Genomic DNA, 27,213 nt, shown 5'->3' with positions numbered 1-27,213 from the left:
ATGGGTTAAAATATTCACAGGTAGTGAATAATACATTATTTCTTAATAAAGATGATTTATTAAGATTGATATTTTCACTGAATGCACAAAGCAGCAACTTTTTATCAATATAAACAGGTACCAGCTATTTATTCAGGGGAAGGTCTTTATAACACATGTTCTCTAGCTCTTGGACCCTGAGGTTTGCATTATGCCTAAAACTTCTCAATATCCCATGGCCTTCAAACTTCAGTTTGTTACACAGCCAGATCCTCTCATTTTGAAGCATTTATCTTGTACTGAAACCAGACTCCCCTGTCTGTAGCTGACATATGACCTCTTGTGGAAACTATTAAGCATTATAATTATGAATGCACCAGTTCCCAAAAGAATTATTCTCTTCTCTCATCTATTGATCTATCATCTATCTATCTATCTATCTATCTATCTATCTATCTATCTATCTATCTATCTATCTATCTATCTATCATCTATCTATCCTTGATCTATCTATCCAACTTTGTATAACAAATCTTTGATATAATTTTCTTATACATTTTGTATAGTATACCATTGCCTCTGTCATTGTAGAACCTTAACTGATGTTTAAGATTGAAATATTTTTTTAGGAAAAGGCTATTCAGTGACTATGTATGTACATAAAGACACAAATAAAAATGTCACTAAGATGTCTTTAAATTCTTCTTTAAAATTACACAATAAGTTTAAAAACTCCTTGTTGACCAGCAGTTGCTTTTTTAATTTTTTTTTTTAAATTCGAGAAAAATGCTGTGGATTTTGAGTAATGTGAATTTTGGGATGAGTATATATTACATAGAGATCTATTTAAATAATTCTGCTTTACAAACTATAATGTTTTAAATATGTCTAATTATTTGACTTATGAGATAATTCATATATTTTATTGTGCATATTAATCACAATTTTTGCTTTGCTAACTCTTGAACTTGTAGTATGTTTGAGACTGCTGTCTTGAGCCCTGTTCTCTGTGCTATTGGGAATATGATTGTCTTGATATTTGCATCACCCAAGACAGCACCTCAGGTAGACCTTGCTGTAGTGATGGATATGTTTTGTATCTTATTTAAACACAGTAGCTATTAGCAGCACAAGGCTATTGCAGTCTCTAAAAGTTATTAATTTTACTGTGAAATTGAAATTTTCAATTTTATTTGATTTTAATTAATTTAGTACTAAAAAGTCACTCACCACTAGTTGATACTTAATGGTCAGTAACCATTTCAGTTTCTAAAAAGCAGACATCTAGCAGACAGATACTCAAATTGTAAATGTATTCAACAAAATTAAAATTAAAAACACATTTTTCAGTGTCTTCTTCAATTCTTGACCTTACAAGAGAAGTTATAGAACAAATAAGTAAATTCTTTGAGGAATTCTGGCTTTGATAAAGGGCACTCAGGGGACTTCACCTTGTGATCAACTGTCTGCATTTAGTGACGAGTTATAAAATGATCTTATCATTCATAAACATACTCATAGATGGATATTCACACACACATGTATGTGTGTGTGTGTGTGTGTGTGTGTGTGTGTGTAGTTACTCATTGTTATACAATTATTTAGTTTAATACTATGGAAATCATTTTCTTCTTCTTAATTAGAGATAGGCTTATATTTCTTGTGATTTTTATTTTTCCTCCTTCAATTAACGGAAAACATATCATACATTAATTATTCTACATTCTTGAATTACAGTTTCTATTCTGACTTATAGAAGCAATTTTGCACATGGCAAGAACATGCTTCAGTACTGAGCAGCAACCCCAATTCTGAAAACCAATATTTAATACTAACATTGAAATCTTTTATATTCATAAATAAAGAGCATCAATTAATGTTCTGCAATTTATCTTTTACATGGTGAAAAAGAATTCATGAACATGTGTTCATGTAAAACAAGGTATTGGTCATAAGTCAAGTGGGGTTATAGCCAATAAAATGTCTTTTATTATATGAATTGGAAGAGGACATTGTTATGTCCAGCATACATGTAGCACATATTTTTATTTTAAAACAAGTCTTGAGTTCACATCAGAAGTACAAAGAAATTCAGTGAGTATTGCAATTAAGAGTTTAATTTCAGTATATTACATACTCAAAATGACTGGTACTTTTAAACAAAATAAAATTTTATCTATTAAAAACCATTATTCTATACTTCTTGATTTTGAGCTAGCCATTTGCGTGTTTTGCCTGGGATATTCCACACTTTTAATGTAGAAGTTGTATCTTGTGTGTTTTTAATAAATGAGAGTACTATCGCTTTCTCTGATTACCAAAGTTAATTCTGTGCATATAGATTAAACTTATCTGCATGTGACTTTACCTTTGAGGAAGACATCCCTGAATAAAAATTCAATCATTAACTATCAATGAAAGTCAAGGACATAAATGGTGTTGATTAAAAATAGCTCTTCTTGTGGACAGGAATGAAAGATTACACAGAATCATAAGTTGAGCAGCCATTCCATGAAGGAAGATATAAGATGAAGCAAAGAGGGAAGAAAAGGCAGAGAAGACAGCCAGGAAGACTCAGAATGCCTTATCTTTTCCACATTTTAAAGGGATTCATTGGTTTGCTTAAATTATATGGTGCTTAAAGATATCCTTTGTAAATATTCATGTTATAGGTTGTTTATAAGTAGAACTGTATGTGCAAACAGCATTATTTAAATTTATAACACAAACTAAGTGAATATGGTATCCATTTATGCAATCATTCAGGAGTTGTAAGAACAATTAGACATAAACCTCATAACCAAAAGGAATGCCCCCACTGCCTCTTTGTAGACTGAAATAGTTTCCACTAAAAAAATTATTGCGCAAAATATTATACACTCCAGAAATATAAACAGAATATTGATTTTGAGAAAGTTCTCATGGTACAGTGATTGACAAGTAGATCTTCAGGAAGAAATTTGGATCTCAATAGGCAGGAATTTTCAGAGGAGTTTGGGTGGGGGTTGGAAGAATATTTTTGGGGTTAATTCTAAGTAGCTAAGGAATGCAAGGCCAACATAGAAGTGTGTGTGTCTCTCTCTGTGTATGCATATTTATGTGCTTTATATGTTTTTTGTAGAATGCATATATTAAGTATGATATGTGATTCTTTCATACATTGTATATACTGTATGTCCTTTTGTATTATTGTGCTATATATTGTGAGTCCTATGATGTCTGGTGTGTGTGTGAGAGAGTGTGTGTACTCAGGAGAGAGAGAGAGAGAGAGAGAGAGAGAGAGAGAGAGAGAGAGAGAACTTATGAAAACAACAATGGTGTCGCAGGGTGATGACAAAACAGAAACCAAGTCCTTCAGTAATCGTAGGTGTTGTGTTGTGTATGAAAAGGTTAATGACTATGAGAAATGTTATAATTTCTAGGTTCAAATAAGCAATACTCAGTACCTGTGCACCTGGACCATCAAGATGATGTACTTTAAGAGGAATTTAGAATTAAAGAGCTTACTGCTCAAGTCAAGTATGTTTAAAAATGTCTTTTTATCCTGAAATACTCTTTATCATCTCCAGCTTTAGTATTTGCTTCATTAATGTCAGGTTTCAAAATTTACCATTGGTGCTACCTTCTTCATTGTTGTTGCTTAATTTCTTCTCTGCACATGTTACAGTTAGATATGGTATGAATATTGTTTACAAAATAATATGAAGTGAAATGTAAAGTATGTATGTATATGTATTGTGTATGTGCATGCACATGTATGTGTATAGTCAGAGGCCAGATGAAAGGTTTTCACTGCCTCAGTTACAATCTAACTTGTTTATCTTGTTTATTTGAGACTTAGTACTCTCTGGAATTGGGGAGCCATATAAGGCTCAGATGAATGGCCAGCCGGTGCCAGGGATCCAACCGTTTTGTCTTCACTTTAGCTGGGATTAGAAGATCATAGGACCAGACCTGTAAATGTGTATTGGGGACTGCATTTGGTTCTGCATGCTTGTCAGGAAAGTACTGAATCAACTGACTCTTACCAATAACTGCTTAGAGTATTTATTCGAAATATGATTCATCATTATTGAAAAAATATCAAAAAAATATTTACTACCTTAAAGGTGAAAATAAAAGGAAAACCACTGAAAAGCATTCTTATAGGGGATCCTTATGTTTCCCTTAGAATAATTTTTGTTTAGAATAACTGTGTATGTGTGTTTCATCATATTATATAGGGCATATTTTATCAACATTCAAGAATGTGTATGGAAAATCCACCTACTGTTCTCTAACCTGTAACAGCGTATTCCTTTAATATTTAGGTTGGAGTTCAGGTAATATTATTATCCTAATGAGGAGAAATAAACTAAAGCAATTTAGATAGAAGGAGACTATTTATTGGGTACACCTGTTGTATATCTTCTAAGCTAAGAGAACCAGAGCAAGCACCAAAGTGAGACTAAGTTAAGATTATTGCTAATGGCCGAGCTAACTGAGAAAGTAAATGTCAAATGTGAAATTCAAAAGAAAAAATGAAAATGTAAAGTGTGCTTGTTCAAAATGAATATAAATGAAAAGAAAATGAGGCCTGAAGATATACTTCCACTGTCTCAGTTATTGATTGCCTGACTAAAATTTATAAGATTCCAAGCCAGTGTCAAAAAAGAAAAATTAAAGTATTATTTAGTGAACATTTTTAAATCTTAAACAAGTACTTACTTTATTGTAAATAAACCTTAATAATTTATTTACTACAAAACTTAAAATATATTTTATTATTTCAGTGTTTCTCTCACAAAAGGGAGTTTCTTACATATTGGACCCATTATTAGTTTCCCTTGGTTCAGCTTGTTTATCTCAGTGTAACCTGCCCTCAGGAGATGGAGAAGGCACACCAAGACTGGCTCCATAGATTTCAACAATTTCAAAGTAGTTTTGAAGCCTGAGTCAGATTATGCAAACGTGTTGACATTTATAGGCATTGTTCTCAGTAAGATACTGTCAAAGTATGAATGCCGGATTTTGGTCTTCCTTTGGCAACTACACATTATGAACCATTTCACTCAGAGAATGTCATACACACTTAGAAGGAAGATTGATAAAATACACCATGTGAAGCTAGCTTACTTTGGACAGACAATGCTAAAATGTTGTCACTGCAAAGCAAAATAGTCTATTTAAATAAACCCAAACAAGTGTTTTCTTGAAGTTTAGTTTATAGAAAGAAAGCTAAATATTGAACGATATATTTATTAAAAATATGATCAATAATCAGGCACTTTTTCTAATTGTAGTAATTAACTTCTCTATACGATTGCATGGCAATCAAGGGAAAAAAATACTGTCAGACCTTCAGAGCAAGTCATGAAGCAAAGAATGATTTAGCAATGTCAGATAGATCATGGACTAAAAGAGTAAATATTTGTTAATAATAATTCTATGCCTTACACATGAAATAAGAGGGTCTGTAATTTCAATTTTCAACAATGTTCATACACTAAAGAAAATTTGATATCAAAAGGTAGGATATTAAAAATGAAATATTTAAATATACCTAATATAGATTGCTTTGCTGATCAGTTATGAGATTAAGAGGACATTTAGCAGAGAAATTCTGTTGAAAGTCATACTTTTTTTGTTTTTCTAATTCCAGTTTCATATGTTTTTTTGTTGTTGTTCATATATTTAATAATTTCATCCATGTATTGAAAAAGCTCAAATTTATTCTTATAAGAAGACATATTATTTAATAATGTATAGCAAACCAGTAATGTCCTGTGTATATTCAATAACATTAGAAACAAATATGTGTTTAGGAACATCATTGTCAAATTTAAACTGGATTTATTTTTTACTTATAAAAATAAAATATATTTTTATGCTACTGTTGCTTGAATGCTGATGGAAAATCACTTAGAAAAATTTTTGAATGGTATTTTTAAACAACGTTAGATACCTCAAAAACATATCAATATCCAGCATGGCACAATAGCCACAATGGTGTTTTAGTGACACATATATCTTAATGGTAGCTAAGAGTATTTTAATACCACTTATGACTGCTTCAACAAGAGCAGATATCATGCCTTGTACTGGAAACTAACTACTCAGTGCTTCTAAAACCATGGTTATTGGTGAAGATCTACAACCAATAATTAATTAACATAAACCCTATAACCCATAAATGTCTGCTTTTTTCCCACAGAGAAGTACAATCTTTACCCCTGACCAAGAAATTTTCTCATTGCAGTAGTTATGCAAAGTTGAATAGCCCAGTACCAAATGATATAACTATAAAAGACTATGACACTTAAGGCTCAGGGAACACTGAGGAACATGAGGTAGAAAATTTGTAAGAGCCAGAGGATCTGGGAGTTTGCTGTGAGATTATTTCTCCTACTATCACAAGCTATGGTAGTAAAGAATAACCAACATATCCATCCAAATGTAAGTTGAACAAGGATAACATCAATGAACATGCCAAACTGGATGACAAAAAGTCTATGTGACCTCAGCCCTACAGAAGGATCTATTGGCCATCAAGGAAAGCAGGGAGTTGCATGGTGGTGGTGGTACATATTTTAATCTCAGCACTGGGAAGGCAGAGACAGGTGTATCTCTGTGAGTTCCAGGCCAGCTTGGTCTACAAGAGCTAGTTCCAGGACAGGCTTCAAAGCTACAGAGAAACCCTATCTCAGAAAACAAAAGCAAAAACACAAACACAAAAATGGAAGAAAAAAGAAAAACACAAAGGAAATATGGAGGCAGGGGAGGTAGCCCTCACTAGAGAATAGTTTATCAGTTGCTTTTCAAGTGCCTAATTGTCACTCTTTAAAACAAATGTACAAGTAAAGCTGCATAGACCCAAAAGTTGTATTTGGGAATATATATGTATATAAATATATGCATGTAATAACAATCAGTGAGAAAGGAGGCACTCGGTTTTAAGGAAAGCAGGGAAGGGCAAATAGAAGGTTTCAAAATAAAGAAAGGAAGGGGGGATATTGTGATTAAGTTGTCACCACGAAAATATAACAAACAACAAAAATAGGGAAACAACAAACTCTTCCCCCTTCCCCTTTCCTCCTTTTCATGATGTAGCTACAACACTGAATGATCTTATTTGTAAGTGTGCAAGAACTAATCAGTAATATTGAAAATCTCAGTCTAATATGGAAGAACAATATAGGTTGAGTCTTTCAGACTGTTTAGAAAATGTGGAGAGAAATTTTTGATTTAAAATTGTCAGATACACACACATACACACAATGTGGCACAAGATGTGAAGTCAAAACCTGGTGTAGGTGGTCCTTCTTTCTTGTATTGGTTAATGAATAAAGAAACTGCCTTGGCCTGATAGGGGAGAACTGAGGTAGAAGGAGAAGACAAAACTGGATTCTGGGTGGAAGAAAGCAGAGTCGAGGAGAAGTCATAGATCCTCTGCCTGAGATGGACACCGGTTAGAAACTTTTTTTATTAATAATTTCTGCCTCCTCCCGCCTCCTTTTTACCTTCCTCTAGCCCTACTCCCCACCCCCCGTTCCCCTCCCCCTCCCTCTCCAGTCCAAAGAGAAGTCAGGGTTCCCTGCCCTGTGGGAAGTTCAAGGTCCTCCCCCCTCCATCCAGGTCTAGGAAGGTGAGCATCCAAACAGGCTAGGCTCACATAAAGCCAGTACATGCAGTAGGATCAAAACCCAGTGTCATTGTCCTCGGCTTCTCAGCAGCCCTCATTGTCCGCCATATTCAGAGAGTCCGTTTTTATCCCATGCTTTTTCAGTCCCAGTCCAGCTGGACTTGGTGAGCTCCCAATAGATCAGCCCCACTGTTTCAGTGGGTGGGTGCACGCCTCGTGGGCCTGACTTCTTGCTCATGTTCTCCGTCCTTCTGCTCCTCATTTGGACCTGGGGAGCTCAGTCCAGTGCTCCAATAGCCACTGCCATGTGGTGATACACTGATGAACAAAAGTGGGTTAAATTAACATGTAAGAATTAGCCAATAAGAAACTAGAGCTAATATGCAAAGCAATGTTTTAATGAATACAATTTCTGTGTGATTATTTCAGGACCAACCTAGCCAGGCAGCTAGCTAGCTAGAACAAGTGGACCCTCCCCTTGCAACGAAAACTTAACAAATGTTACATATAAAATATTAATCAAAGTCTTTATAGTTGTTTAACCTGGGAAATATCCCTTGGCCCTCTTTATTTTTTATTAATATGGAAGTAATTTTTCCTGCTATATAGATGTATTATGAACTTTAAATTTAATACTATGTGAAAATGTGTTCTGTCCAAGTGATTATTTCTAGTATTAAGTGATATTAACCTTGTGGGAATCTTAGAAATATGATATTCTCAACATTTCAATCCACCTACCACTTTTTGTTTAAATTATAATTTATCAAAAATTTATTTCTACTATGATACATGCCATTTATTTTTGAAATCATTAAGTTTTAATATTCAACTATCATTCTGCTTAGTTTTTATAGATACAACTATCTCAATCAATCAATAATTCTTTAGGAGGTTTTGGTGAAACTTGTTTTTAAAATTATAACAATTCTATCATAACTTACCAAAAAATCTATCTTTTTTGGATTATGCTGTTGGTAGATGAAAGATCTTGCTCTACTTGGCTTTGAATTTCCTAAGTGACTGATGAAGTTACAATACCAAAAGTGCAGTCTTATTTTTTCTTTTGTTTGTCTTACCGTATTTATTTTTAAGATAAAGGTTTACTATGTATATCAGGCTATATGTGAAGTATTAAAGTTCCTACATCAACTTCTCAAATATTAGGATAGCAGTTATAGACCAGAATTTAGCTCATATTCTTATTTAATTACAATAATAATGAAATACTTCTTTGAAACAATTATAGTAGAGTATTCTTAGATCTTATTTATGGCATCAAAGAATAACTCTGGAGTAAAATAGTAGAAGTTGTGGGGAATAAAACAAATATCTTCTCTCCTCAGGCTTCAAATGCGCTGGTGTTAAAATGAATTCCAAGACAGAGAATATGATGAAATACCAAATGTCCTAAATTAACTATAACCATGCCCTCCCTTCAGAATTTTCCTGAATGTAAAAGCTTATCTTTGAGCATCCAACTGCTGTCCATAATTCTAATGATGTACAGTAAATACTTTAAATTTTGAATCATATGGATAGCAGTTAGAAAACATCAATGCTCATCTGTAATCTGTAGGCAATGACAAACCAGCAATTATAGGAATCGTATATAGTATGCACACCCTGTTCTTCTGTTCTGTTTGCTTGGACAATTTGTGACTTCCGCTATAGATAACATTTGCACTATGCTTAGCAGAGAAGAAAGAAATCCAATAGGCCATGAAAGTGTATTGTAAAAACTGGAATTTTATGTGGATAAACTTAAAGTACAACATATTCCCCAAACCAATATGCATCCAAAACACTAAGAGTAATGGCTCTCTTTCATTTTGCTATTTGTTTTAGTAAAAATTGTCAGAGTTTCTGTAGTGATTCCTGTTTCACATTTGAAAGGGGTCTCCCTTCTCCATCAGATGAAGTAAAATGTGCATAGGAAGCAATGTGATCAACCAGGTCATAATTGTAAAGAACTGTTCTCTGTGACTTAGCAAATATGAGTTCTCACAGTCTCTGCTGAAAACTCTTGCAGAAGTAGCAGCATCGACTAATAATTCCCTTGGTCAAACAACGTCTTCAACACAATGAATTTTTTTATTGAGTTTTCAAGCAAAATTATGCGAGATTATTTTGATTTCAATATATTTATTTTTTTCATTTGTTTTTTTGTGTGAAGTGAAATCACTGCTTTAGTATTATACACTATAATGTTGCATTTTAATTTGCAGATTTGCTTCAGTGCTATCTGAATACAAGACGATTTTCAGAGAAATGCACATATACACACTGAGTCTTTATGGTGACTGTTTCTGACAGGAATAAAGCGAGATAAGCCTGCTCAGAACCAAAGGTCAGCCCTTTCATGAACCTCAACTTTCATGACTTCAGAGAATCTTTAACTCCAAGTTTTTCACTGTAAGGATCTGTGCCTGAGAATGTGTTACAAATCCAGGTTGTCCATTAATGGAATATATTTCTTTAATGAAAATTATAAAGGCTCTTATGGAAAATGGTAGGTGGTTAAAAATAACTCCTCTATGCAAAGTGAGAGATACAACGGAAATGGCTGCACCTTTTAATAAAGAAAGACATACACAATGATCGTGTTAGTCTATTCTTTCTTTTATTAAAACAGGAATTTATAAGACTATTTCCTCCTATATTCTGACTCTACACAGTTGCACCTGTGATGCCAGCATGTGGGGGGCTACAGCAAGATTACAAGTCTAAAACCACTCCAAGAGACAGAGTGGGAGCCTACATCAAAAGACCAAAAACATAGATATATTTTTAGAATTAATATTTACAGAAAGCAGATGTGAAGAAGAAAAGAAAGATAAAAATATGCAAACTGGAAATTAAAGTTTTGAGTGCTAATTACATTAGATTGTTAGAGGTACTGCTCTATTCATATTCTCCCATGTCATGATAGACCAGTCTACTCTCAGCACAATGGTGAGCATGAGGTCTAAAGTTCTGATCTAACAGCAATGCTATGAAGGTGATAAACTAAAATTTAAATCAAGTTTCTCATCACTTTTTTTCCTATGTGTTCTTCTATGTATGCTTGGAGCCTTTCTTTCCTTTATATAAACAACATTCCTGAAATACTGCAGCATCCCCTTTAGATCCTGACAAATGGATGCAGACTGCTACCCATCACTTTATCTCTGTGGTTCAGAGTACAATAGTAGACCTCGGGTTAGCAGTACCCTCAGTGGGAACATCACCTTAAATAGGCTATGTTATTATATCAATATGATATTTAGTCATTGTCAACATTTGATTCTGCCAAAACTAGTTTTAGTTTTTATGTTTGACTTACAATATATTTTAAATGAAGTTGGCTTCTTTAATAGAGCCCTGACAAGTCAAACAGCATAATACATTTCAATATCAGTGACCATTCTTTTATTTCCATTTATTTTCCTCTAACATTCTGATGCATTATTTTCTCAAAACATCTGTTGAAAGATTTTGTAGAAGAAAAAAAAAACCTCTGTCACTGAATCTTATTTGCTAAAATGTCATTGAAGGAACATCTATTTATTCTGCAACCTGAGGAATTTCTTCATAACTCCAGCTTCCTCTTGCGGTGCTTTATGTAAGTGTCTATGCTGGATTGCTGGATTTTTATTCAGGTAGAACATAACTTCTATTCATAATCAAAATCTGCTTTAAATATAACTCAAAGAAGAGAACCTGGTGCAGTGAATCTAGTTGTCATTTATTTCATTCTTAAAAATTATTCCAATATCTTATTGATTCTCCCTTCACTATTCCTAGCTTGCAGATTCAGACCATAAGCAAAGTGAACTGATTGCTAATTAATTAATGAACAATACGTTCTTAATTCCAGGAGAAGAAGAAAGATAGAAGCTCAAAATTCAAACATATTTCAGTACATGATTTTTCAAAAAGAAAGCAATGTAAATGGGGTTGTTAAAATTTACATTTGTTAACTGTTTAAATTAATTATTAGTTTCAATGAAAGCATTTTATTACAATATGTTTTATTATGTTCATTAACTATTTAAATTAGTTAAGGTTTTTATTTATAACATTTTGGTTACAATATGTGTTGACCATATTCTTTCTCCTCCTCCAATATGTATGTGTGTGTGTGTGTATATATATATATATATATATCTGACAAATAAAAACAAAATGAATGAAAACCAAACATCAAAATACAATTAAAAACACAACCAAACTGTACACACAGAGACATGCACACAGAAAAAAGAACAAAACCCATGGGATCCATTTTCTATTGATGAGCTACTTACTACTCCTTAGCATGGGGCCTTCCTAAGAGTGCAACTGATATATCCGAATGACACCTCATAGAAAAAAAAACTGGTTTACTCATTTTAAGTATTATTTTCAAATAGCTTCTTGATTAGATTTAGGACTTTGTGCCCACCCCCCTTTTACAGTAATGGGGTTTTGTGTGGTTTTGACCTGCAAAGAACTTTGCATGTGTCAGAGTATCTATAACTCATGTGTGTTTCTATCTTGTGTCTGGAAGATATTTATTGCTTGTAGTCATCCACCCCCTCTGTCTCTTCTCTTACAAAATCACTGCCTCCTCTTCTGCGCAGATCCCTGTTCCTTGAGAGGAAGAGTTTAATACAGGCTTCTGATTTAGGGCTGAATGCTCTAAAGTTTCTCACTTGCTGCACGTTCTCTAGTTGCAGGACTCTGTGTTAACAACTCTTTCCTGCAAGAAACAGATTTTCTGGTGAGGGTAAAAATATGATCTGCTCTGAGTGCCAGTCTAGTGTGGTGCCTGGTAGATCCTGGTTCTGTGGGTGAGCAATGTCAGTAATTAGTGGAGGTAAGTTAGCAAGAGATGTTGACAGGGGCAGCTGGAAGAACTAGAGGGACCCTGGATTCCAATCAAGATGCTATTTTCTAGAGAATCGTCTATTAACTGGGAATTAGAAATGTCAGATGGAAATGGGGATGTTACTCTAAGTGAAAATGCTTGCCTAGCTGGCACAGAACTTTATGCAATTTCAGACACAGCAACAACAACAACAACAAAGATGTATTTAGAAATATTAAATGTCAGGTACATTTAAGAGAACATCACCTTAAATAGGCTATGTTATTATATATTTTGTCCCATTTTTAACTTCTCTTATTTAAAGGTTGATCCTTTTGTAAGTGCATGCAGTGTGAATGCTCATCGTTTATGTGTTTGTACATGAGGATGTAGCTTTCTGTGCAAGCACCTAAGTATGTGTCTCCAAGAGTAGGAAACCCTTTACTAACAAAGGCTGGGCACAATAAAGGACTGAGTGGGTGACCTGAAGGTTAAATTCCTCAGCAGTAATCACTAAGCTCTTCTCCATTATCCTAGCAATAAAAAGATAAAGAATGCTGACATCTGGTCCCTACTCATCTAAAACCCTTTAAACTGTTTGGAAAAGGCTTTTATCCAAGAACAGAACAATATTTTAGGCTTCTGTCACCGAAAGATCTGGAAATTTTCTGTAGGATAAACTGTTCAAGTACTTCAGAACAGATCACGGCTGGAGAAAAATATTTCTATTCCATATTTTTTTTCTTATTCTAGTAAAGTGCACATTTGCAGAAAATCACTTTTTACTGTTTTAAAAATTGCTTCAAAGAGAAACATATGTGTTTTGTCAACATCATAATTCAAAATGGTAAGAGTCTTATAAAACAAGTATATTAATTAAACATAATAGACATAATAGTGTAAGTAATAATTGCTTTTCTTATGCAAACAAACAGCTTGAATAAATTAACCTGTTATTCTTATGTAGGAATTTTTTAAACTATTATAATAGAATAAATGAATTAAATATATATTCTTTATTAGATAATATCAAGGAAATTTGAATAAACATGAAATTTTATAGATTGCTTTTTAGTTGCATATAAAAACTATTTTAATTAATTTAATTATAAATATTTGCAGTAGATTTATAACTTTTAGAATAACAAAATGGTAAATATATTTTATATAGAAAATCTATATAGAAGATGGATATAGACTGGATTCATACATTCCCTTAATAATTCATTAAATAAATAATTACTAAGTTTTGATCAATAAGCGATTACACCACAATAGTATACTTGTTAGACACAAATATTAGTCTTTTCCTCAAAAAGGTTAAGCCAAGAGAGTTTTAAAACATGATTTAATCTCACTACATATCAATTTATATTCTAAACAAATTTCCAAAAACTCTATTCATGGATTAATGTATCCCCCCCCCAGGATGATTGCAAATGTACAATGGGCCTCATATAAAAGGCTCCTGTAAACTGCAGCAGTTACTACACTTATGTGTCACCATTGCTTTTAGTATAAATGATTGTGTTTAGAAAGAGGAATCTGCTTTAAAGGAGTTGTAGTAACAGTGTAATGCAGAACGAGAAAGGCAAACATTCCCATTAAGAAAGAAAAGGCTGCTCCCTGAATCAAGCTTAGCCCCCAAGGACTTCTATTTACATTTAGCATCAGAAAGTGACCACCATTAGAACAATTACTCTAGAAAAATGTTATCCAAATGGAATTTTGAATGAGCTAAAGAATTGCTGCCTATTTCATGTGGAGAGGCAGAATTAGATTTGAAATAATATTATGTTCAAGGGGTCAAAAGGAAGTCTTGCAAGTTCTGAGTAGGGAAATGCATACACATTTGCATGTCTGTATATAAATATGTTTCTTGTGTCCTTAAACACAGTTCGACACTGAGAGAATACGAGTTGCTTTAAACTATTTAGGAAGAGCTTCTGTCTACTTGAATGTAGCTCACAATCTAACAAGGCTTCAGAACATCAATGGTGTTCTTGGATTACGATAGGGTAGGGCTTCATAACACCAGTGGTAATCTCAGATTAAAACAGTGTGCACAGGTTTTACTTGAGATAGTCAGAGGATTTAATATATTTATGAAATACATTTTAAAGGAAAGCAAATTAAGGAGTACATAAATTCCAGGCTGTTTCTCTGACAGCAAAAAGAACAAATTGTTAGAATGCAAATAAGTCAACGAGAAACCACTTACATGTAAGTCTTTGATATTGTCTTATTCAAGAATCAATAGAAGATTCTGGTGCTTTCATTTTTTGTTAATCCATTCAAAGCAGTGCTCTGTAATCCTCTCACTAACTACACTGTGTAGTGTGTACTAGTAGGTACTGCTTTCCCTGTTTTTCATCATATTTAGTTACTGTGCCATCCTTACAATCAGCTTCTTCTTGGTCTCCCTGTTCTTGTTCTCATTCTCATTATCCTTCTTCTTTTTACTCTTCTTCTACTTCTTTATTTTTCTCTCTTTCAATGTATCCTGACCACAGCCTCCTTTGCTTCCAGTTCTAAGCCCACTTTCCTGTCCCACAGATCTACTGATCCTCCATTTCCCTTCAGAGAAGAGCATGGCTCCCAGTGATATCAACTTAACATGACCAGCATAATAAAATAACAGTAAGAATAAACACATACCCTCATATCAATGATGCACAAGGCAACCCAGTGAGAAGAAAAGATTCCCATATTCAAGGACAGAGACCCCACACAAACCATTAAGAGTCTCACAAAACCACCAATTTAAACAACCACAGTATGTATGTAGAGTGGAAATTCAGTTTCTTAACCACAATTGTTACTTCCTTATGAGCCAAGTATTTTGTAATATTTCTTAGTTTATCTCTTTTATTTGGGGGCAACATTTTGCCCTTTACTTCTTCATTAGTGTTTGGAGCTTGTAGCTCAAAGTCCCATTCTCAGCACTCTGAGCAGCATCTCCACTGGAGCCGCCCTCTCCAAACCCCACCCTCAGACTAAGCAGTGGCCTTTAGCATGAATAATAAAATCCCAGAAACAGAAATTGGGGTTCAAGATGAATCTCAGAAGAGGAAAGTAACAAACTTCTAGAGAGGCCTTTTACCTCTAGCAAATCTTCAGACTGAAAAGAAGTGAGAATCTGTCACTATCAATTCTCAGAATTGTCTCTTCAGCGACTTCCTGTCTCTTCCCGTTTATATTCTTTTCTCCACCCAGCCATATAGCTCCTATCTCCACTTCCCTAGTTCTGAGATTAAAGATGTGTGTTTTCCAAACACTGGAATTAAAGAAGTGAGTCATCACCATCTGGATCTCTTTCTTGACCAATCTTGTGTAGTCCAGGGTAGCCTTGAACTCACAGATGACCCTCTGCCTCCATCTCTGGAGTCCTGGGATTAAAGGTATGTGCACCACTCCCTGGTCTCTAGTTGCTTAACTTTGCATTCTAATCTTCAGGCAAGTTTTACTTATTTAAATACAAATAAAGTATCTCTACAATGGTCCCTTGCCCTGGAGCTGCCCTCTTCAAAGCCTGCCCCTGAGAAAGCCTGACAAAAGTTAGCCCTTCTTGGAGCTGCTCAGGACCACATTGTAGGTTACTCAAGACCTGGTGGCCATATTGACCATTTGATACCCTTTATTCCCTCCTGAGTGTCACCCAGGAGTGCTTTGCTCAGATTAAACCTGGCTTTATTATTTAGTTTGATCGGCTCATTACTTTGATTGTGGCAGATTTCCATTAACTGAGATTCAAAACTTACCTGAGAGATGTTTCTTTCTTTTTTCCTCCCTCCATCTCTCTCTCTCTCTCTCTCCCTCCTTCCCTTTCTTCCTTCCAGTCTTATTTTTTTTCATTACTCCCTTCTTTTTCTCTCTATTTGTCCCTCCCTTCCTCTTAGGGGAGCCTGCTTGTTCTTATTCCTGCCACCCAGATCCCCAAAATAATCACACAGAAATCTGTATTAAATGTAATACTGTTTGCTTAAGTGTATTTTTTGCTAATTCTTACATTTTTAATTAATCTGTGTATTGCCACATGGTTGTGGCTTTCTGGCATGGTTTCAGTATGTCTCCTATGAGCAGCTATATGGCTTTCCACTGAACCTGCCTACTTTTTCCCAGCATTCAGTTTAGTTTCCCCACCTAGCTCTATTCTGTCCTATCACAGGCCAAAGTAACTTGTTTATTCATTAACCAATAATAGCAACAAATTTTCAGAAGGACTTCTCTCACCATTTTCCCTTTTATGTCTAAATAAAAAAAGGAAGTATCTAAATATAACAGAATAAAATTACATATAACAAAACTGGTGTCAAGCAAGAAATATAATTATAATATTTATAACTGCTTTATCTTTTACCATAGCTAAAGAAAACTAAAATTATAACTATCTATTCTTCAACTACATCAAGGACTTCAGAAGATACAATATTCCCTAAGTAAAGAGGAAGTGCATTGTAAGCAACTTCTAAAACTCTGGAATTGACAGAGATATCTCCTTGCCTGTACAGTAACCAAATTTCTTCTGCAACATTGCGGGCACCTATCTTTAGCCTATTGGCCCATAGTATCCAGCATACATTTTTATAAAGCAGGAAATTTCAAAGACAGTTCCACCTATATTGGCAGTTTGTCAGTCACTTTCTTCTATGTCTTGCAAAATGCTTGGCAGATTCTTTCATGAAACAGGAACCCTGAAGAACTGTCTCATCTCCTTTAGGAAGCTTCAGCAATCATTTTTCTATGGGTCCTGAAAGTTCAGTTAAACAGTTTAGGCAAGAGTAGTTTCTTGCCCAAATGACATGAGGAGTCTTTTTGATTCCCATCATCCTCTTGAGGAATATTGGTGCTGCCAGAAGCATGTGTCTCAGTGTCATAAAAAGTCTTAAGTTCTTAAAATGTTTTAAATGTGTGTTCTGTAGTCTTTGAAAGATCTGGGGAATATCTATCCATCTGAATAATATCTTTTTACATCTAGAATATGTAACTAACATGACTATATGCTTGACTATTATAGATGACAATCTATTAACCCGTATTTCATAATTACACATGTGTGTATATATATATGTATGTATGTATGTATGTATGTATGTATGTATGTATTTGTTTTTCGAGACAGGGTTTCTCTATGGTTTTGGAGCCTGTCCTGGCTCTTGTAGACCAGGCTGGTCTTGAACTCACAGAGATCTGCCTGCCTCTGCCTCCCGAGTGCTGGGATTAAAGGCGTGTGCCACCACTGCCCTGCCTTATACATTATATTTTTAAATGAGCTTCACAAACATAAAAACCTATGTTCAGCAAGTCCGGTTTTATCCAATGTTGGCTAATAAAAGGTATGGTTTACCCACTGGGTGCCAGGCAGTCCCATCAATGCTTTGTGGAGCTGTGTACTGAAAGACAGGACTACACTGGGCCATTTTTGTTTTTTTTATTAAAATTACTGATATAATATATGAAAAAAACATAAAAACCTAATCAATAGCAAGTATATATATATATATACACACACACACATATATATACATATGTATATATATACGTATATCTATAAGATATATATACGTATATATATATATAAAACAAAAATGCCTCTAAATTTGTATCAACAAATCAAGATCCATACTAAAGCAAAGTTTTGATCTCTATATTATATTCCCCTTTAAATGTAAACAAACATTTATAAACACTAATTGGGATTGGGGAATAGTTCTCCCTAAACTACTTCCTGCTTTTTGTTGGGTTAAGTAATTTTAGGAGGAGTTCACTGTGACCTTTCAGGAGGGTCTTGGTCAATCAAACTACATTAGTGTGGAAGGAACCCACAGATTCTCATTCTCTGTGGAAACAAAAGAAGAACCTCTTTTCCAAAGCGACAAATCCTTATATCCAAATTTTGAAGTCAAGATTACTTTAAAATACATATGTAGGCTTAATTTAGCAACCTGTACAATGAAATATCTCTCTGTACTCATAAAGTGCATAAATGACTCATTCAGTCATAAAATTCAAAGAAAACCCAATAATATACATAATCCAGACTCTCTGTGTATATTTCATCTTTATGTAGCTTATTTTTCTTTACTTCTTCAATTTTTCTATAAGATTAATATTTATTTTATCATCTTTACTCCTTTAATCTATGACTGCAAACTATTATATTACTTTTACTGTCTATATACTCGTTTTACTTTCTCTCCTAAGCCTTCACACATTTATCCAACACTGTAACCCATTTAGAGGTTTTTTTTTTTAATTTTAATCTGTCCAACATGTCCAACATGGCAAAGGCATGTTCACTGCCACTGAGAGCAATTCTCTCTACCCCAGATCTAGGGTTGGGTCACAGAAGGTTGTTGCCATTAAGCAAGTTGTAGCACTTTGTTCGCAAACCCCATTTTAATGCTCCATAATGAGACCTACTGAAAGAGTCAGGGTTGTTCAACCTGGCAAACAAAAAAGGCAATGTTTTTAAAGAAGCAGCAGAGTTTTCACTGCTAAAGCTGAGCCAGAAAACCTCTTTACAGAAGCTACGTCTCTGCTTTCAGGTGGAAAACAGAGAAAGAAGCTGTGTTCAACTGTGTTCTATTGTGTGTGTGTGTGTGTCTAGAATGTTTTTCAAGCTCTCTCAGGTTTTTAAGTGGATTTAGTTGACGACGTTGGTGCCAGTTTGTTGGGGAGGCTGCTTGTTTGTTTCCCTGCTGCCCAGACTCCTGAAATAATCACACAGAAATCTGTATTAATTGTAATACTGTTTGGGAAATAGTTTAAAGGTATTTTTGGCTAACTTATATCTTAAATTAACCCATTTCTATTAATCTGTGTATCACCATGTAGCTGTGACTTACCAGTAAGATTTCAGTGCATCTGTCTCCTGCAGGTATCTACATAGCTTCCCACTGTCTCTATTTTTTCCCAGCATTCAGTTTAGTTTTCTCACCTAGTTCTATTCTGACCTATCACAAGCCAAAGAAGTTTCTTTATTCATTAACCAATAAAAGCAACACATACACAGAAGGACTTCCCATACCACCTTACATTTTTTTCTTTACCCTTTCTATGGTTTTAAAGATTTTCCTATTTTCACTCCTCTGTTCCTCCTAGGTTATTCCCTAAATACTTTCATTATTCTCTTATACCATTCTCTTCTAATTTAACTGATATACACCGATAGTTCTTTGTAAAATACTGATATTTTTGTTTTAAGATTTTTATATGCATGAATGGATATTTTGTCTTCATACATGTATATATTCCATGTGTATGCCTGGTATCTGTGGAAGACAAAATAAGTCATTGTATTCCTTGGAACAGGGGTTTTAAACAGTTGTAAGCAGCCATGAAGGTATTGGGAATCAAATGGAACATGAATTCTCTACAAGAACAGCAAGTGCTCTTTACTACAGGGCCATGCCTCTAGCCCTCTCTTTCGGAATTCTTGATAAACACAATTATGTACAATATTTGCAAAAATAGTGTATCTTGGAATGGATGGGTAGATGGATACATGGATGAATGGCAAGCCAGAGGAATAACTATAGGTAGGAATAGAATAAAATGTATAGACAAAGTTTACTTGTATAAACTTTTATTATGATTCAATCTATGAAATATATCCAGTCACCTTCAATATTGTTATACCATCTACTTTTCAAAGTGCTATAAGGATATAATATATAATATGAGTAAAACATATGTGCCTGTATGTACCTCTAGATACAAACCTACGTACAGACATATTCATATGTATATATGTGATTTTTTTAAAAAAATATTTTATTTATTTATTCATTCATCTATTTGTTTGTTTATTGTTATGTTTCTGTATGTGGAATCTTGAATTCGGGTGTATGAGCATCATAAATTCCACAGAAGCTAGATGGATATGTTGGCACTGCTGGAACCAGAGACTCAGACCTCTAGATATAGATGTTCAGAAGGCAAGTTTGGTTTTTAGAAAGAGCAATACACAGCTTTAACTGTCAAACTGTATCTCAAATTCATATACATTATTTGCATACTTTTCTTATATATCCTACTGATGACAACATAAAGATATGGTTTGAACCTCCCAACGAATATGGCAAAAAAAAATTGAAAATTTGGATATTTAAGTAGCAAATAACAGTGTACTTAGCAAGAGACAATAATAGAATTCCAGATTCTCCTTTGTTCTAAAATATTCTATGATACAGAATAAAGATGCGTTTCAATTTTGTTGTTGTTTTTGTTTGTTTGTTTTTGTTTGATAGTTTTTCAAGACAGGGTTTCTCTGTATCTTTGGGGCTGGTCCTGGTATTAGCTCTTGTAGACTAGAGTGGTCTCGAACTCACAGATGTCTGCTGCCTCTGCCTCCCGAAAGCTGGTATTAAAGGTGTGCACCACCACTGCCTGTCTTCAATTTTTAAAGTTAGTAATTAACCACAGAAAAGATTAAAGTATAATTCCATGTGTATATGCCAATTTCTACTCACTAGAATTCTCACATTCTTGACAAGGGTTTTATTAAAATAATTTTGTTTCATTCTTGGTAAAGAATTTCAGAATCATTTCCACTTAACATTAATAATTTTTTGTGATTTCCCCTATTAATATTGCGTTTAGAATGTGGTAAATTTTAATTTATCACAATTCCATTTCAAACATATGATTTCTGATAGGAATTTATTCCACATATATGTTGGAATAGCCCATCAGCCAAAACAAAGAGGAATTAAAGGACAAAGTGATGGATGGCAGTTGACTCTAAGTAAAAGAGTCTTAGAGCTAATGTAATTACACAAATGCTTATTTTATTATGTCCTGTGTGCTGAATTCTTCAACAGATGCAATAAATGGTCAATTACTTCGGTGACTGGTAACACCACGTAGCCACTGGGACCAAATCTGGCCAATGTTTTTTGAAGCAGATCTCTGAACTTAATGGCAGCAGTTGCCCTATCTACCATTGTTCAATTAATCAAATGCTAATTGACTTGGTGAGAACCGTGTTTGCTGTCTAAGTCATTTAGATTTATCTTGCCAAAGCTTCTGGTGACACCAAGGCGTCCTGCTCCCCCATAACATCTGCTTGTAGAGCCTTGCAGATGACAGAGCTGTGCCACTACTGTGCTGTTTTTTAAGCAAGCACTTAAAATGTGGGTAGACAAAGCATTTTACATACTGAAGGAGACTGGAACACTTACCTTTAGGAATGATTCTTCCCTTTTGCCTCTGATCATATTTAATTTTTAAAAAGATCTGAAAAGCCAATTTGTTGTCCTGATGATGAAGGAATGTTTGTTCTTTATCAGCAAGAGATACTGGCTTGTCTCTCTTTCAGTACAAAGGACAAGGACAGAACTATTTACTACTACATTCTCTACTACAATCTGAGAATTTTTTCTTTTATTAAAATAGTCACAGATGGTGGCCAGTAATTACATGATGGTAGGTTTTCCTAGAAAAAATAAAAAGGCCTTGGATTCCTAGCCTTACTTACTGACTTGCTGAGTGACTCACCTTGAAGGGCCATTTTATTTGATGTTCTGTGACCCAGAGCCTTGACACAGCTATAATTCCCACAGAGACTCTTGGCGCTAGGAATCTGTCATTCACAGTGGCAGGAGGAAGGCTTCCAGGTTATTAAGTCACATTCTTCTCTTTTCTCTTCTGAAAGCTGATTTATTAAATAAAGGTAGCACTAAATACAAGAGAAAGGCAAGTTTGACTTTGTTTTATATATTACCTATCGTTTCTTTGTGTGTTTGTGTGAGGAAATATCAGAAAACATAATTAAAGTCGATGCCAAAAAGTTTATTGTGACCAGGTTACTTAGATGAAGCCTTGAATGATATTAGAATTGTATTGGAGAACTGTATTGGTGGCGCTAATCAATTTTCTAACTGAAGTGTGTTTATAAAACAATATTCATCAAAGATTGATTTGTTTTAAACAAGTACATTTTCCTGAAGATTTACAAGGAGCCACTGTATTCTGTATTCCTTTTTTTAGCAAGTGTCCACAGGAATACCTGTGTGAGGTATATGAGTGTGTCCTTCTGCATGTGAGTGAATGTTTATGTGTCTGTGTGTGTTCATGTGTCTTTAAACACGTATGTGGTATGTGGTTATGCACATGTACCCATATCTGTGGAAGCCAGAGGCCGTGTCGTAGGTTTTCTTCAGTTGTTCTCTGTCATCATTTTTAATGAATGGATCTCTGAATGAGCTTGAGCTTAACCATTCAGCCAGAGTAGCTGAACAGGGAGCCTTTTGAATTCACCCAACGCTACCTCCCCAGCATTTTAGAATTCTCCTGTCTTTACCTTTCCTGTGCTATGCTGAAAGGTTTTCCTGATAACATTCCAGTTTCTTTCTTTCTTTTTTTTTATTGAGAAAAGTTAAAAAAAAAAAAAAAACAAGTTTCCGCCTCCTCCCAGCCTCCCATTTCCCTCCTCCTCCTCCCACCCTTCTCCCCCTCCTCCCACTCTTCTCCACCTCCCCCCACTCCTCTCCCCCTCCCTCTCCAGTCCAAAGAGCAGTCAGGGCTCCCTGCCCTGTGGTAAGTCCTAGGTCCACCCCCCTCCGTCCATATCTAGGAAGGTGAACATTCAAACTGGCTAGGCTCCCACATTAAGTAGGATCAAAACCCCGTGCCATTGTCCTTGGCTTCTCATCAGCCCTCATTGTTCGCCATGTTCAGAGAGTCCGGTTTTATCCCATGCTTTTTCAGTCACAGTCCAGCTGGCCTTGGTGAGCTCCCAGTAGATCAGCTCCACTGTCTCAGTGGGTGGATGCACCCCTCGTGGTCCCGACTTCTTTGCTCATGTTCTCCCTCCTTCTGCTCCTCATTGGGACCTTGGGAGCTCAGTCCAGTGCTCCAGTGTGGGTCTCTGTCTCTATCTCCATCCATCACCAGATGAAGGTTCTATGGTGATATGCAAGATATTCATCAGTATTGCTATAGGATAGGGTCATTTCAGGTTCCCTATCCTCAGCTGCCCAAGGAAGTAACTGGGGACCTCGGCTTGGGCTCCTGGGAGCCACTCTAGGGTCAAGTCTCTTGCCAATCCAAAGGTGGCTCCCTTAAATAAGAATTGTGCTTCCGTCTTTCTTTCTTTCTTTCTTTCTTTCTTTCTTTCTTTCTTTCTTTCTTTCTTTCTTTCTTTCTCTTTCTTTCTTTCTTTCCCTTCCTTTTTTCCTTTCTTCTTTTCTTTTATCCTTCCTTCTTTCTTCCTTCCTTCGTTCCTTTCTTAATTTCTTTCCTTTTTTTTTTTTTTGGATTTTAGAGAGAGGGTTTCTCTGTGTCACCCAGGATGTCATAGAACTCACTCTGTAGACCAGGCTGGCCTTGAACTCAGAGATCCACCTGCCTCTACCTCCAAAGTTAAGACTCAAGTTTTTACAAGAGGTTTTACAGAGACTGGTGATTCAAATTAGGTTCTCTTTCTTCATAGCAGACACTTTATCAAACAAATAAATCCCCAAATCCTTATGGCATATATTTAAATGATTGAGTAGAAAGTACAATGACCCAAAATGTAGACACTTACTGAAACATAATTAGTTATTACCCAGGAGAGTTTATGATAGTTTCATTTTAAGAAAACAATAATTAGTTTTATTATATTAGGTAAGTACATTATTGCAAATCCTGTTGAAGTGAGAACAAAAGGCAAGCAATAACTTTAGTCTTTTGGGACATAGGTCTGGAGAGAAAAGCAATATATTCTTAAAATTGCCATCCGTTTTCTAACAAGCTAATTCAACTTACACATTTTGAGTTTATCAGCATCAGTTTTAAACTTACAAAATCTATAGGGTTTACATCAAAAAAAATTTATACCACATAAAGGTGCATAACAATATGACTGCAGCCTGTGTATAATGCAAGGCATTATGGGAAAGTATCTGAAGTTTAGATTTTCTTCCCTGGCTCATTGTTGTTCTATAGTAAAGTAAGACTGATGTTTCCAAATACTAATACTGCCGCGAACCGCAGTGCTCTATGCACCAGAACCCAGTTCACCAGCTTCGGGCAAGGGGCTGGAGGTTGAGAATACACATGCAGAGACAGACCGGCACACAGACCTTCCAACACTGGTACCAAAAAGCCCCCCTTTAATAGCACCATGGAGGCTTAAATGTCCTGCAGTCAATGGCCAACAGGTGAAAATCATATCCTCTGATCCTCTAGGCTAGGCACACCTTCTAGTAACTTCAATTAGAAGGCTCTAGCAGGGAAGAGCAGCTGAAGGCCAGGACTCAATTAGTCCCAACAAATATTTTAAAAATATAGGTTCAGATTCAGTAAAATTTAATTAATAACATTTTAATATTTATTACTGTGGGTTTGCCAATTTTCTGGGTGATGAATGGTAATAAATGTTATTAAAATGCAACCTCATTGATAAATTAGTTTCAAAACTGGAGAGACTGATGGGAAAATGGTATTACCACTCAATTCTTTAATCTGTGAAAAGATAGGACATGAAATTTCTGCTAGCCTTAGGAGAAGTGGCTTATGAAAGTAATAGTAATTTGAGTAGAAATTTTTGCTCTATCACTTCTCAAAATTTTATTGAAAATCCTAATCTTTCATAATGTTTTAAACAAAATTGATATAATAACTTGATATAATAACTGGAACTCTGGATAATTCCATCATTACAGGATTTAAAGTTGTTAAGATTGAAGATGATGTCTAGGTAAAGTATATGTCCGTAAATCATAAAGAAAAGTCCATCCTAGTATTCATAATTCATGATGGATATTGAGAGTCTCTGAGAGATTGTATGTATACTATTCCTTATAAGTAGTTGTCTGTATATTGTGTTTTGAGATTCCTAGACCATGAATCACAGATAATCTGTTGTACAGATTAGGAAAAAGTTGGAAAGTTACGACATCCTGATTCCTGTGAGTTATTTTGTTTGTTTGTTTGATTACTGAGAGTTAGAAATCAAGGGGGAGACATAAAAGCATCTACATATACACTGCTATTGAAAGGTGATCAATAGCACCTTTCTATAGAAGCTCATTCCTTTCAATGCAGTGATTTTTTTTCCTCTCTATCTCTACTCTGCTTCTCACTGCAATGAGAACTCCTGACAAGAGAACCTTGAAAACAGAAAGGCTTCCAGTCTGTCAGTGATTAGAACTTCCCATGGGACTTTATCTGAGGCAAGTTAATGCTCCCCCTCCGTGTGGTTTTCAATGGCAGTCTGCAGTGACCCTGTCTTTCCTCAAAATCTTCAACTGTCTCACAGTATTGTAAAGCATAGCTGTGCAGTGTTAGGACTTCCTAATGGAGTTTCGTGTGAGTGCGTGTGCACATATGTGTGTGCAATGTTTTACCAACTTGCAAAAAAAAAAAAAACAAACAAACTATTACATAATATAAGTAAAATATCCTGAGGCTTGTCTGAGGCTTACTTGCTTCATGAATGATTGTAACAATTCAGCTGAGGGAGAAAAGTCCTGTGATATTACTTTCAGGCACTTCAAAAGGACAGAGAATATTTCTGAAAATTTAAATTAACTAAATATTGAAATAAAATGTCCAAAAAAATAGAGATAATTTCCATAAAAAAGAGTTTGATACAACAGATAAAATTGAATTAAGAAATTGAGGAAAAGAGAGACATTGAGAAAGATATAATTAAAGTAATAAAAAATGAAGATGCAATTGTTATTATAAGGACGTTCACGGTACAAGTTTAGCATCAATGTTACCTTACTCAATATATGTATGCTGGTAGGCCCTAGCACCTTTTCAGCGTAAAACACCCCTTTTTTTTTTCATCGTGCCTCTAGCAATACACAATTATTTTTTATTGCTTCTCTTGTCCATACACAATTATTAGTAGCAGATTTATCTTTACTTGATTCAAGATTTAGGTTAAACATTGGTGCTATATTTAGATCGTGGCTCTTTTTCACATTTTAATTAACTTTGATTTAAGAATGTGTGAGAAAAACAGTACCCTAGCAGCAAATAAAGAAGGGCTCAAGATGACCATGTATTTTATTTTAGACAATCTTCGGTCAAGGTTGCAGAGACACATACACTTTGCTCTTCATCAGTGTCAGTGGTGGTGACTTCATACCCTGTGATGAAAAGAGTCATATTTCATAGTTACACTGACCTTTAGAGTACTGCTCATGAGGCATTGCTCTGGAAGTGAGGATGCCTCACTTTGTGAAATTAGTACATGTGTCTCAATTTGTTGCCACTTTTTTCAGAGGCTGTCATTCATCTCAAATGGAGAGAAAGTGCAGGAGTTTTTCTGGGCTCATATGTGCTTTGTTGTCATCTTTCACAAGCAACTTTGTTATTGTCTAGGCAAACTTACTATAAAATTTTGTGCAAGATGTTCAAGGGTGGTGCCAATCACTTATTTTTCAAACTGTAGGAGTTCTTTTTAGCAAGTAAATTTTGTTCTTTTATGGTATGATTCTTTCAAGGATGCTATGTAATTTTCAATAATATATGTTATTTCTCCATAGGCCAGATCCTCAGACCAGGTTAAAACTGTTTCAATTTCTCTTCTAAAAATTTGAAAAGTGCATCTACTAGGATGAATTCAATTGAAAATTTAGAAAGTCTTAGGAATATGAGATTGTTTATATAAAAGATATATTGTGCTTATCTGTGCAGAAAAAATAGAAGAAAATGATTGTTCCCTCTCTCTCCCTCTCCCCCCCCCCCTCTCTCTCTCTCTCTCTCTCTCTATATATATATATATATATATATATATATACATATATATATATATATATATGAGTGTGTGTATAGGTAT

Source organism: Microtus pennsylvanicus, chromosome 12 (assembly GCF_037038515.1).
Source record: "Microtus pennsylvanicus isolate mMicPen1 chromosome 12, mMicPen1.hap1, whole genome shotgun sequence".
NCBI classification, from domain to species: Eukaryota; Metazoa; Chordata; class Mammalia; order Rodentia; family Cricetidae; genus Microtus; species Microtus pennsylvanicus.
The sequence above is the reverse complement of the archived record's forward strand: the minus strand, read 5'-3'. Positions refer to the sequence as shown.